We start from the raw sequence: 12,152 nt of genomic DNA, 5'->3' as shown, positions 1-12,152 counted from the left end.
GAGAGCTTTAATTTAATCAGTGCATTAGTTCCCTGATAGGAATTAACTGGGTGCTAACTGCAGGCAGGTAAAGTGTGACTGTAGGAAGTGGTCGTTGGGGCATGACGTTGTGCCATATATTTTGTCCATGATGAGAGGAAAGTCTCTCTGTTTCCTGGTGCCATATTCTTAGCTACTTCCTTTTCCAAATTCTTCTGGCATAATGTACTTCCTCACCTCTGGCAAGAGAAATGGAATTAACCATCTATGGACTGAGACTTCTGAAAACATGAGCGTCAATGTTTTTGAGCTCTAAAATTGTTCTTGTCAGGTCTTTTGGTCACAGCAGCTAAAAAGCTGATTGTAACATGGAGTTACTTGCTAGAAGTAGAATCGAGCACCATTCATCTTGTTTTGTAATTAGACATTGGTATTTTACCTTCTCTTCCATTTAAATGAGACGAAATTGATTAAAAGATGTAAAGTGTTTAGACCTAAAGAAGTGACTGTGGTAAGGTAGCCTGTTCTGTCTTCTTACAATTCAGTAAGTATATGTGACTTTCTGTCAACAGGATACTATAAGAGATGCTTAAGGCAGGCTTTCCAGGGCTTTGCCAAGAGGACTCATGAATAGCATTGAAGACCCCAGGCAAGGAGGCTTCCATGTTCCAACAGAACATGCCTGAGGACTTCTAAAGCACTCAAATGTGTGGTCCAAAAAAAAAAAAAAAAAGCTACCAGTGGATGCCAAATAACCAAGGAATTTCCTTTAGGGAAGTTGTAGCAGTAGTAATTAAATAAGAAGTTAATATTTTTATTTGCTTCCTGTGAAAGCAAGTTCAGCCTGTGAAATAGACCAGTTAAATTCTATTCATTCATCCACTAATTATTCATTTTTATTGTTAATATTTTTTAAATTTTAACTGATGCATAATAATTATACATATTTATGGGACACCAAGTGATGATTCAATACATGTATACATCATTTGATGTTCAATTAGAGTAAATATATCTCCTAAAACATCTATAATTTCTTTACAGTGCAAACTACCAAAATTCTTCATTCTAGCTTTTTGAATCTATAATTTATTATTATTATTTATAATAACCTTACTGTGCAACGCACACCAGAATTTATTATTTCAATGTAACTTAGTGTCCATTAATCAACTTTATCACATCCTTTGTTCCTCCTTAGTCTTCCCACCCTCTTGTAACTGCCATTCCTACTCTCACCTTCTATGAGTACCAACTTTTATGGGTTCTGTTTTTTGGCTACCATAAATAGTGCTTCAATGAACACAGAAGTGCAAATGTCCCTTCAACATAATGATTTCACTTTATTTTCTTTGGATATAAACTTAGGAATGGGATTGGTTGATCACATGGTAGTTCTATTTTTGGATTTTTGAGGAATGTCCATAATGTTTTCAAACACACACACACATGACTATACTAATTTACACTCCTACCAATAGTATGCAAGGGTGCCCTTTTCTTCAGATCCTTGTCAGCATTTGCTACATTTATTCCTTTCCATATTGAACATTCTTACTGTGGTGAAATGGTATCTCATTGTGCTTTTGATTTGCATTTCCTTGAAAATTAGCCATGTTGAACATATTTTATACACCTATTGACCTTTTGTACATCTTCTTTTGAGAAATTGTTTTAAATCAATTGCTGATTTTTGGAATCAGTTATTTGTTTTCAGCTGTTAAATTTTTGGAGTTACTAATATATTCTGGATATCAAGCCATTATTAAATATATAGTTTCCAAGTATTTTCTCCCATTCTGTAGGTTTTCAGTTAATACTGTTGATTATTTCCCCTGCTTTTCAGAAGTTTAATAATCTGATACAATCCCATTTTTCTAGTTTTGCTTTCGAGTTTTATTTCCATTATTTTACTTTATTCAGCATGTTTGCAGTATCATAAAATCATCAGAATACTTTAAACAACTTGTATCCATTTTAGCACAAAAAGAACAGTTCTCTATTTTTTTAATATAATAAAGGTAAACTCACTTCTCAAATGCATCTCATCTTTTATTTGAGTCATGTTCAGCCATTGATATCTACTAGTTTAGTTAGTGGAGTCATCCATGTGAGACTGACACTTAAGTCAATTTGGGATTGACAAGGACTGAAATTATCAAAGGACAAAGAACATTTTTTTCTAAAGCACGGGAAACCAAGAAGCAAATGAAAGGCAGTAGTCTCTTGAAACGTTTAGGCTAAAAAATACTAAACACACACACACATGCACACATGCACCAGACACATATATACACATATACATGCATATGATTGGACAACAATGATAAAATTTATATTTCTTCTTTTAATTTTCCTAAGCTCTGGGTATATCCTTACATGTTTCAAAATGTGAGATAACATATTTTTTCATTATCAACTGTCTTCATCTTGAGCTAAAGATGTTAAAAATTATAGTGACAATTTATAAGGAATTTAAGAAACCATCTGTAATGCCACTAGACCTCTAGTTGCAACTCCTTACTTAACAGTTTAAATGTGAAATTGCATGGTTGTTATGTAAGTTCTCTTCGTAATAGTTTATGCTTGAGCAACATAAAAATGTTTTGTAAAAATATTTCTCCATTGTTCTTTTACATATAAATTTTTAAAGAAATGTAAAATAATCCCATAAATTTAGCAAAACGAATTCAAAATCAGACTATAAATTAACATTAGAATTTATATTTTTTGCTAAAAATGTTCAATCTAGATCCCCCAAAATTACAAGAAAAATATGCTTCTCTTTAACCTATATTTTATCATGTTACTTGTGAGAAAAGGCAATAAAAGAAAAAAATCCTATAAAATATAGTAGAATTCTTAAGAATGAAAAAGTAGAGGGAGGCGGGGCGCGGTGGCGGTGCCCTGGCGCTCAGCTCCGTCCGGGTCATGGAGGCGCCCGCCACCTGCCTGCTTCTGCTCCTGTGGCTCGGGGCCTGGGCCCCAGCTCTGGGCGGCGCCTCCCAGGAGGCCCAGCCGCTGGTGAACGAGGAAGTGCTGCGCACGGTGGACCTGAGCAGCCACCTGGCCAAAGTGACTGCCGAGCTGGTCCTGGCGCACGCGGGCGGCTCCTCGTCGCGGGTCACCTCTTTCGTCCTGGCCCTGGAGCCGGAACTGGAGGCCCGGCTGGCACACCTGGGCATGCAGGTAAAGGGAGAAGAGGAGGAAGAGAACAATCTAGAAGTCCGGGAAAACAAAATTAAGGGCAAAAGCGGGAGATTCTTCCTGGTCAAGCTCCCCGTCGCCCTTGACCCGGGGGCCAAGATGTCCCTCGTGGTGGAGACCGTGTACACCCAGGTGCTTCAGCCCTACCCGACGCAGATCACACAGTCGGAGAAGCAGCTGGTGGCGTTTGAGGGCAACCATTATTTCTACTCCCCCTACCCCACCAAGACCCAGACCATGCGCGTCAAGCTGGCCTTGCGCAACGTGGAGAGCTACATCAAGCTGGGCAACCCCACGCGCTCGGAGGATGTGCTGGACTATGGGCCTTTCCAGAACATTCCTGCCTACAGTCAGGATCCCTTCAAAGTCCACGACTAGAACAACAACCCGTTCCTGACCATCACCAGCATGACCCGGGTCATCGAGGTCTCCCACTGGGGGAACATCGCCGTGGAGGAGAACGTGGACCTCAAGCACGCGGGCGCCGGGCTGAAGGGGCCCTTCTCCCGCTACCAGAGGCAGCCCGACAGCGGCACATCCTCCATGCGCGCCTTTAAGACCATCCTGCCTGCTGCAGCCCTGGACGGGATGAGATCGGCAACGTGTCCACCAGCCACCTCCTCATCCTGGACGACTCTTGTGGAGATGGAGATCCGGCCACGCTTCCCCCTCTTCGGAGGATGGAAGACCCACTGCATCGTCGGCTATAACTTGGGCGACCAGTACGCTCTCAAGATGAGGTTCGCGGACCACATGTTCGACGAGCAGGTGAAGATTATCCTCCCTGAGGGCGCCAAGAACATCCAGGTGGACAGTCCCTATGAGATCAGCCGGGCCCCGGATGAGCTGCACTACACCTACCTGGACACCTTCGGCCGCCCCGTGATCGTCGCCCACAAGAAGAACCTGGTGGAACAGCACATCCAGGACCTCGTGGTGCACTACACCTTCAACAAGGTGCTGATGCTGCAGGAGCCTTTGCTGGTGGTGGCCGCCTTCTACGTCCTCTTCTTCACCATCATCATCTACGTGCGCCTCGACTTCTCCATCACCAAGGACCCTGCTGCGGAGGCCAGGATGAAGGTGGCCCGCATCACGGAGCAGGTCCTGAGCCTGGTGAACAAGAGGCTGGGCCTCTACCGCCACTTCGACGAGACCATCAACAGGTACAAGCAGTCGCGCGACGTGTCCACGCTCAACAGCGGCAAGAAGGGCCTAGAGACCGAGCACAAGGCCCTGAGCAGCGAGATCGCCCTGCTGCAGTCCCTCCTGAAGACCGAGGGCTCCGACCTCTGCGACCCGGTGAGCGAGATGCAGAAGCTGGACGCGCAGGTGAAGGAGCTGGTGCTCAAGTCGGCCGTGGAGGCCGAGCGGCTGGTGGCCGGCAAGCTCAAGAAGGACACCTACATCGAGAACGAGAAGCTCATCTCAGGGAAGCATCAGGAGCTGGTCACCAAGATCGACCACATCCTGGACGCCCTGTAGCCCTGCTGCCCTGAGCCCGGGCGGGTGGAGGCTGGGGAGGGAGGCTGAGGAAGAGCCTCAAAGAGGCCGCCAACTGTCATTTGCTAAAGGTCTTCAGGGAAGAGAAGCCGGCTCTGCCTCAGGCACTGCAAGAAGCTGTCCCCTGTCCCTAAATTACTCCTTTTTCTTTTTTTTTTTTTTTAACTTTCAAAAGAATCTTATTAAACCGTGAACATGTTTGTGTTTTGAAAAAAAAAGAAAGAAAAAGTAGAGGGGTGAATAATATTTGAAGTTAGGATCTAGGAAAAGTAAAGTATCAAGACTTACATGAAACTCAGTTGCTGAAATTATAGGAGTGGAACTTGCCAATATGGAAGCAAAGGAAAATACTACTTTGAATTTTAATGTATATATTCATGTGAACAGACAAAAACAAGTATTTTCCAATGATGCTCCTTTCCCATGGGAATTATATGAAAGGAAGCTTTGAGCTTCCAGCATCCAAATGAAAAATGAAATTGAGAAGATGGCAGTTTCAACTTATAAAATGTGCCATTAAACATTCAGCATGAAGCCATTAAAATGCATGATGTTATTTAAGAGGAAGAGACTAGTCAACTGCAACTGAGTCTGCTATCATATTCCAAACACCACATCAGCTGCCACCTGGCTTTGATTCCTTCCCAGATCTGAGTAGTTCTATGTGAAACTGCTTTTGTCTTATAAACCCAGCTCTTTTGCTGACCCACATTTTCTACCCATAGGATCACATTCTCATCCTTTATTTCCAAAGACTTCAATATCTATTAAAATGGTATCTCTGATTCCAATAATACATGTACATTAACATAGAAAACACAAGTGAACAGCTCTACATGGTTAAATATTCATTCTGAAATGCACAGGAAATGGGGTACTATGATTGATGCATTGAAAGGTCTTTGTAGCATGCTATGGAAAGCAAACTGTACTTAGTCTGTGTTGGTTGGACATAACTCTCAGCTTTTCACGTGCTAGCTCATTTGCTCTTCCTCAAAACACATGAGTTGTGGACAATTATCTCTATTTGTAGATAAAGAAACCAAGACAGAGAGAAGCTAGTAACCTACCCAAGTTCAGTAGCACGGAGGCAAGAAGCAAACAAAATCAATCCATTCATTTGTTGGCCTCCTAAACACATGTAGTACACTGCCTCTCAATCTCACTAAATGTCTTTCTCAGGTACTGAGTTTGTTTATTTATACCTGTAGTGAATTAATGAACTGCTTAATTCTATTTAACTACCTTGATAACCATGTGCTATTTGGTAACATTATGATGACAATGAATTCTCATTAGATAAGTGTGGAAAATATAAGATTCTGAACACATACTTATTTATGTACTTAATAAACTTCCAGTTATACCATGTAGGATGATAAAATATGTAATAATGAAAGTGTAGGCACTATTTCTTTAAAAAGTACACATTTATGAAAACGCACAAGAATATACTACTGCACAGCATTACAATATTATGACATAAATATGGAAGAAATTACAAACAGAATTTCATGAAGAACCAAGAATACAGCAACAAAGTAGTTGGGAGCTGGTGAGTGAAGATTTCAGAAAAAAAGATAATTGAGCTCAACATAGAATATTAATTGTTTTCTAAAGGGTAGGGATAGGGTGATTTAAAATGAAATTTTCATAAATTGATTAATCAACAGATATCTACAAGTTACCTATTGCACAGAAGGCAGAGAAGACCAATATAAAGTATAAGTATTTTTTTATTCTTAAAATATCATTGCTGATATTACAAATGTAAATAGTGGCTCAAAGGAAAAGAATTAAAAATTAAACAATACTGTAGAGGTATGTTTTTGTTCAATCTTCTCAAACGTTGAATATTTGAAACAAAAACATATTAAATAACTACTAAGAATGGAAAACATCACTGGTAAATCATATATAAAGAAGCCATAGGCTCACTCTGCAAGACCTCACAATTTTATCAAGGCAGCAAAAACATACATAGCAATTGCAATGAGAAGGTAAAATTCTGATAAGTCCTTTAACAAAGATTTGGCAAAGCTTTATATGAGATTAGGGAAGAAAATAATTAATTCTAAAAATGTGGTTAGTAAAGGAAAGATAATTCTAAGGAGAGAGTATAACCAAAGCTAAGATTTATCAAGTTTTTATGTTCTACAAACATAATTAATCTTCAATAAAAACACTATTTAATAAAGTTTCCATTGAAATCTCTGTTCTACAGTGAAGAGCCATAACACAGAGGTTTTGATAACTTATCTAAAATCCACAGATTGTAGGGAACCCAAGAATTCTTGCTACATAGACAAGATAAGTGCAGAACATATTTGGATCGAGTAAGAAGAAAAACCATTGCACTATATTTGGTAATAATGCTCAGAAAAAAAAACTATAATGATATAATCCATTATTGTGATAAATTAATGAGCAATGAGTATAAAACATACTTTTTGCAAAACTTAAAGTACCAAATGTGAGCATATATGCGATTCATGATGTTCATTATGTTGGTAGGAAGAGAATTGCCAAATGAGACCATTCCACATGGTTAAAGAAAGTATTAGGAAATCCCAGCACAATAAGAAGAAAGGGGTTGATGACTATTTTTATTCTTATGATCCAGAAAGTGAGTTAAGATCTCGGTTGGAATTCAAGAGACTAATTTTCATGTTAATAAAAGCCACATGAAAATGAAGTAACTTGTAATTAGAAAGAGGGAACGATATTCATTTCAGCTAACTCCATCTGAATGGGAGTTCTTAGGTGAGATTTCTGAGGGATTTAAGTGGAGGAAATCAATGAAATCATGTGGGGAATGATTACATACTGATGAAAAGGATGAACAAACATTGAACCACTATGAACATCCTAGGTGATGCAAATATTTTCTGTTTCCTGCAAATATACTTGAAAACAGAGCAACAGAACCAGTGTTTTCATAAAGCACTTGGTCTTACTTATTCTATTAGGCAACATCAAAACGTAAAAGAAATCCTACACCAGGAGGAAAGTAAGTTTTATTAATATGTTTTTATTACAGCAAGATCGGCAACTTTCTATGTAGCCCAGTCTTTGCAACCCTCTAAGAAAACTGTCTTCATCTATAGGAGTCAAGATACATAGACATGTAGGTAAGAGAAGACAGCATTGATGATGGGAGAATTATGCATTTCTCACCTTATTTTCTGCTGTGACCAGCAAAACCAATCAAGAAGGTTCTGGCAAGGGGCATAGGGGGAAATGAAAAATAAAGACTCACACTCATATAGATGTTTTTGAAGATAAAGCTGAGGTCAGGTAGATCTCGGCTCTTTGATGGAGAAGCAGGTCTAAAGAGTTATGCCAGCAATCTTTACTTATATATGTCTCATCACCAGGTTAAAGACAATATAAACATTATTTTTTGTACTCAGAAAGTTATAGGGTTAGCAACATTATGTAGCTTTTCCTCAGTTGCTTTATGGAGTTGTAATGTGTAATGTTAGGAGCTTTGCATTGCTCTCAAGAAAGTCCATTGTTCAAAGTATTGTGATGTAAGCTAATCAGTAAAATCAGTAACAGTGTAAGTGATGAGTTATAGATTAGTAAAAAATATAGATTATAAATATGATAAGTGAGATAAGACAACTATAAAGCAAGAACTTTCATAGACAGACCTAAGACTACATTTTGCTGCCTTCTATATAAAAAAAAACTGGTTTTTTTTTCCAATACAGAAAAGAGCTGTTTCTGAGTAACTGAAATGAAAGCTGTTTTCTTATAATATATATCATTTTCTGTACTTTATACACTACAAAATGTACTCAACCTAGGACATGATGGCCTTGGTGACCCAAGACTTTGAAGTAGATTCTTGTCCCTGCTAATCACCTGCTTGAACTCAACTATCTAGCACCTGCTTAAACCCAGGATTGTGGTCACCTGAATTGCAAAGCTGATTATTGCCTTGTTTCTACCTTCTGTACTTGCTTGCTTGCTAACTGGAAAATAACTGTCCTGCTTAGGGCTCTCAGGTCCCACTTACTATTGTTTTAATTTCTGTGATTTGCTTACTTGCATAACTCTATGGAAAGCCCTCTGAGTTGTGGTTTTCCTCTTTAAGTTCCCAGGATACAGGCCAGGAAGTTGCTGTTCTCCCACAGAGCTTCAGGCTCTATGGGTGGGTAACAGTTCCTGGCCAGTTAAATAAAGCTCTCTTTGATTTGAATTCAGACTCAGAATGTTTTCTGAAGCAACTACCTATAGCAAAGTGACTGTTAGGTGGGTAGGTTCAGGAGTAGCTGAGCTGGTGAAACATTAAGGTTGTCTAACAAGAAAGTTTCTCTATTTCTGAGAGCTTTGTGCCTTAGATCAAGGTCAAAGCTGATAAGACTCTAGCACAGGACATTACCACAGCAAGTAGGCTACACCTACCTACATCTTTACTCAAAAACATTCCCAGACACAAAATATGCCACAGTCATGTGATCATCAGAGACCCCAATATCAGACACTGCTGTCCCATTCTCTGTCACCTCTCTCCACGACTCTCCCTTTTATTTTACTTTTCATTTTTATTATTAACACATAGTAATTCTACAGTTTAAGGGCTTCATTATGACATTTCTATACATGCATATACCATGCCATGATCATGTTCAGCACTCCTTCCACCTTCTCTTACCACTTTCTTTTCCCTTCTCCTGGTCCACTTCCCCTTACCTTATAATTTCTCTTCTTCTTTCAGGTCATCTTTTGTTTATATTAATTTAATTTAATTTTCAACACATGAGAGGAAACTGGTGAGACTTGGGTTTACCTGTCTGGATTATTTTGCTAAACATGATGTCTTCCAGTTCCACCCATTTTCCTCTTTGAGTAGTACTCCATTGTGTGTATATGTCACATTTTCTTTATCCATTAATCTGTTGACAAACACTTAGGTGGATTCCATATATTAGCTAACATGAATACGGCTACAATAAATGTGGTACTCTGGTTTTACTTTTGCATGCTGAATTCATTTCCTTTGGATATACACTAAAGGGTAGTTGTAATTTTAGTTTTGGAGGAACCTCTATACTGTTTCTCTTAGTACTAGGAGAATGGACTAATATACATTACCATTGACTGTTTACCTAAGGTTCCTTTATCTCCATATCCTGACCAGCATTTCTTGTTTATTTTTTCCTTGTTTCTTTCTTTCTCTCTTTCATTTTTCCTTAGTAGCCATTCTGGTTGGGACATTGATGGCTTCTTGATAAAGTTCAGATTTGCATTTTTGGGACAGCAAAAATTGTTGCATATATTTTCATATATTTACTATTCTTTTGTATTCATTTGAGAATATCTGTTCAGATAATTTGTTGATTTTATTTGACTATTTATTCTTTTGATTTCTAGTTTATCTCCCATTCTGTGTATTATTTTAACTATTTTTTTTTCATTTCTTGCACAGAAACTTTCTAACTGGATGTAATTCCATTTGTCAGTTCTTGCTGTTGGTTCCTGAGCCATTAATTCCCACTCAGGAAATCATTGCTTGTGCCAATATTTGAAGTGTTTTCCTCATGTTTTTATTTTTGTTTTCCTGCCAATTTTAGTGTTTCAGATCTTTCATTAAAGTCTTGGATTAATTTTGATATACAATATAAATTTTGTATACAATAATAGAGGTCTTCTTTCAATTTTTTACTTATGCATATCCAGTTTTTCTAACACTGTTGAAGAGCCTGTTTTTCTTCAATACATGCTTTGGTCTCCTTTGTCAAGAATCACATGACTGTAAATGTGTAGGTTTATTTCTGAGTCTTCTATTCTGTCCCTTTGGTCTACATGTTTCTTTTATGTGAATACCATGCTGTTTCTGTTACTGTGGCTCTGTACTATGTTTTGAAATCATGTATTATGATGCTTCTAACATTGTTCTTTTTGTTCAGAAATGCTTTGCCTATTCAGTTTTTTGTACTTCCATATAAATTTTAGGATTTTTTTCCCCTAGCACTCTGAAGAAAGTCATTAGTATTCTTTCAGGGATGGAAATGATTCTGTAGATTTCTTTTGGTTGTCTGGACATTTTGACAATATTAATTCAGTACATGAACAAGATAGATTTTTTTTACCTTCTAATATCTTCCTAATTTTTTTCCTGTTTTGCAATTTTCATTGTAAAGAGTTTTTACATCCATAGTTAGTTTTACTCATTTTCTATTTATAGGGAGTGGCTATTATGAAAGAGATTACTTTCTTGATTTCTTTCACAGAAAGCTCATTATTGCATCATTGATATACAGAAAAGCTACTAAGATCTGAAACTTTAATCTACTAGGAGACAAACAGGAAATTCTCCATGACAGTAGTCTGAGAAGTAATTTCTTAGATTAAACACCAAATGCATAGGACACAAAAGCAAAAATAGGCGAATAATATTATATCAAATAAAAAAAATTTCTGCTCTGTAAAGGAAACAATAGAATAAAGAGATAACTCATAGACTGGCATAAAATATTTTCAAATCATACATTGGATAAGGGGATAATATACAATATATATCAGGTATTACAAACGCTCCTTAAAACTAAAACAAATATTAAAAATAGACAAAGTATTTGAGTAGACATTTGTCAAAAGAAGACATACACATGGCCAAACAAAATATGATAAAATGTCCAACATCTCTAACATCAGAGAAATGAAAATTAAAATGATAAGGAGTTATCCAATCAAATCTAATAATTTTGCTGTCAAAAAAGATAAATAACAATAAGTTTTGGTGAGGATGTGATTAAAAGGGAATATTTACTTAGTATTGTAAATACTAAATACTAAATAAATAAATATTTTGGAAAAGAGGATAGAAGGCCCTCAAAAAACCGAAAGTATAATTATAATTTTGTTCAGCAATCTGACTGCTGGGTATGTACCCAAGGGAATTAACACAGTGTGATAGAGAGATGTCTGCACTTTGATGTTTACCACAGCCAAGATACAGAAACAGCGTAAACGGCAATCAATGAATGCATGAATGTTAAAAACATTTTGTATATATACACAATGGAATACAAGAACCCAAATACAACTTCAGGTGCTTCTACTTTATAAAGATGTAAAAGCAATTCACTAGAAATTCTACTACAGATTTGAATTTTGACCTTTCTAGGACTAGTAACATGCCGTACAATATTATCTTTTAATGCTGGGTATTGTCAGTGAGCTACAATTCTTAATAAGTTATGGAATCACAAGGTAAAAAGCCAATACTCTACAGTATACAATGTTACTAATCTATGGTGTTCAATATACAATATTTTCAATTTACAATGAGTTTATTAGAGTGTAATCCCATTGTAAATAAAAAATCACCCATATCATTCAGCCTTAAAAAAACAAACAAAAAAACCATGTGGAATCTGGCTATGCACAGATGGGGACAGATGTATATAGAAAAGCTTTGTAATTTTGCTTGATTTTGCAATGAATCTAAA

At 37.5% G+C, this 12,152-nt stretch overlaps 1 pseudogene; it reads left to right on the top strand.

The window, feature by feature from the left end:
- The first annotated feature begins 2,872 nt into the window (after positions 1-2,872).
- On the top strand, positions 2,873-4,824 carry LOC101961998 (dolichyl-diphosphooligosaccharide--protein glycosyltransferase subunit 1 pseudogene; annotated as a pseudogene).
- Positions 4,825-12,152: the final 7,328 nt, after the last annotated feature.

This window comes from Ictidomys tridecemlineatus, chromosome 1 (genome assembly GCF_052094955.1).
Source record: "Ictidomys tridecemlineatus isolate mIctTri1 chromosome 1, mIctTri1.hap1, whole genome shotgun sequence".
NCBI lineage: Eukaryota > Metazoa > Chordata > Mammalia > Rodentia > Sciuridae > Ictidomys > Ictidomys tridecemlineatus.
This window is presented reverse-complemented; position numbering and strand designations above follow the sequence as displayed.